Genomic DNA, 2,913 nt, shown 5'->3' on the forward strand with positions numbered 1-2,913 from the left:
TAGTCAAATAGATAATATTAAAATGTTATAGAGTGTGGCTATGGTAACATTTTACACTCTTCAAAAAAATTTAACCAAGCTTTGATTTTCAATTCCAAGTAGCTAGTGGGAAGTTTGATAACCTACTTTTAAGGTAAAATTAGATTTTTACAATTCTAATTCCATTTTGAAATTTTGATACAAATACAAAATTTTCCAAATCCAATTTTTGCAAATGTCAATTCTGATCTAATTCCATGAACCAAATAGACCCTAAGTGCAATTGAATTGATGCAAATGCATCTCCTTCTAATTCAAAATAGGTGAGGAAATTACCTCTAATCTACCCCTTAGGTATTAAAAACTATCCCTAGGTTGTGGTTTTTTGAATATGTTAGATAGATGTTCCTTAGTTGGCAGATACTCCCACTTGACCTTCTTTTCTTGAATGTGTTTTCTCATATAATGATACTTAATGCCTATGTGTTTGGTTTTAGAGTGCATATTAAATTATTTAAAAATTTAGAGATAATATCTTGTTATTTTAAAATATTTTAAATAAATATATTTTATATAAATATTATAAAATAATATTTATTTGTATTATAAGTAATGTTCTATAAGTTATAATGATTTAGAATAATTGAGAGGGGGTTGAATCAATTATCCAAGGTCTAGATGTACCAATTGAACTTTTAATCACTTCAAATACTTCAAATCTAAACATTCAATAGCTTAGTCTCTATAAAAAACAATCAATAACATAAACTTGTAGTCCACTGTTCTAATAGTAACAAAATTGTAGAATATAAAATATTAATAGTAAAACATCTTAGATTACATCCACGCTATTATGACACTAGGATTTGATTTGGAAACCTAATTTGGGAAAAAACACTAATAACATGTGACCAATTTTTTACTCTTCTAAAGTGAGCTTTGTTAGGAGCCAACCCTATTAAAGGTTACAAAATACACTGTTAAATGTGACCTTGTTAAAGGATTTAATCACCTTTTTAGGAGTGGCATTGTTAGAGGGATTAAGAACATTCCATTAGAATGTCACCTTGATTAAAATATTTACATATGACTGTTAGGTCAACCTTGATAAAAGGATTTCAAGATTGATACAATGGTTAGAAAGTAACAACAAGTTTGATCTAACAAATACAACTCACTTTGTAAATACATGTCACAATTCAGTTCACATGTTGATCTACTAACTCATCTCCATTATCATCTCTATCTCTAAACTTCTTGGAAATTATTTAGGCTATAACTCTTCATCTCTTTACAACACTTCTCAGCCTCCTACTTAAGTTTTCCAATCAATAGCATTAGTTGGTCCAACCTTATTAGGTCTTCACCAGCTCTGCTAACCTCTTTAAGTTTATCCCTTGTGCCTCCTTATATAGGTAATTCTAATCTTTTTCCACCTAAACATCACTATAGATCTTAGGGTTTGGTTAGATTCATCAAACCATTCCATCATTTTTTCTCCTCTTTTATCTTCTAAAAACTTCTCTAAACTTATCCTTGAATTCTTGCATAGAAACACTCAAACAAAGTTTCCCTTGACTTAAATGTTCCATCTCATCCATCCTTATCTTCAACATATTTTACATATTCTAAGAAATCAAATATGTTGGCTAGAAATCATGATTTCCTTATAATTTGTCAAATGTTGTCCCTCGACAAACACTATCTTCTAACACTCAATCATCACTAGATTACTTGGCCACTACTAACTTTTTTGTTTGGAACATATATGGACACATGGTCAATACTGATGCTAAGTTGACACTATATTTTCTCGGCTTATATTGGCACTATGTTAACTCTAGCATCACTCAACATAAACTTCAAGTTCCTTAATCTTCTTCTCTTTTTCTTGGTGAAGCCTACACATTTGGTTGATCTTTGATCACTTCTTCTAGGCTTCAGTACAACTATATTCTTCACTTATATTATGATTAAACAATCACTTTATCTTATCATAGTCTAACTAATCAAGTGCCCATTTGTAATCCCTCATAACTCAACCTTTCCTCTAGGTCCTTTTTCTATGTCCTTCTTGTCAAATCCTCTTCATTAATTATCTTGATATGGCACTCTACTCAGATAGCAAACTGTCTAACCAATAAGGTTTGACATCAATGAAAATATAACAATTGACTTCAATTGTAGTTTCCAACACCATGGTGTACTCTTCTAATCTCACTAAGTTACTTAAACTAACAAATGATCCTAGCCAAAAGTTTGAGGAATGCAAGAACCATGGCATGGTGATGGAAGACTTTTTATAAGGGACACATGCAAAATGGGTAGAGGAATGAGATGAGAATGAGATCTATAGAGTGTATTGATCAAGAACTCCCTTTGTTTTTAGCCTCAGACTAACTAATGGATTGTGTGTAGAGGAATTCATTAGTTTGTACCTCGATATAACTCATTAAATTATGTAAGTTATGTAATTGTAAAGGAAGGCATGCCTTCCTTTAAGTCCCTTATTATATAAGGTGGGGCAAGTATAAAATATAGTCAGTGAATAGGACATATTGACTCAAGCTATAATAGGGATTTTCTTCCCCTTTTGTCCCCCTTAGTACTTTCACTTTGAATAGGGTTTCATGTAAAAAAATTAAATAATAAAAAAATAAATTCTTAGGCCGATTATCTAAAAAAAAAAAGAATTATAGTCTAATAATAAATTTTTATGATTTATTAATATTTTTTGATTGAATATATTGTCTAGATCGGGAGTGTGAGTAAATAAGGCACGCATCAGCACATGGCCCCTATCCCTTTCCATGTCCCTATCCATGTCCATGTCCCTCTCCCTCTCCCTACATTTGACCATGTCCATTCATATCTCCCTGTCCCTAATCCTGAGGCTACCTATGATCTTGTCCCTAACCTTAAGGTTGTCCATGA

Source organism: Cupressus sempervirens, chromosome 2, assembly GCF_028749045.1.
Source record: "Cupressus sempervirens isolate cs-2001-9-10 chromosome 2, ASM2874904v1, whole genome shotgun sequence".
Taxonomy (NCBI): domain Eukaryota; kingdom Viridiplantae; phylum Streptophyta; class Pinopsida; order Cupressales; family Cupressaceae; genus Cupressus; species Cupressus sempervirens.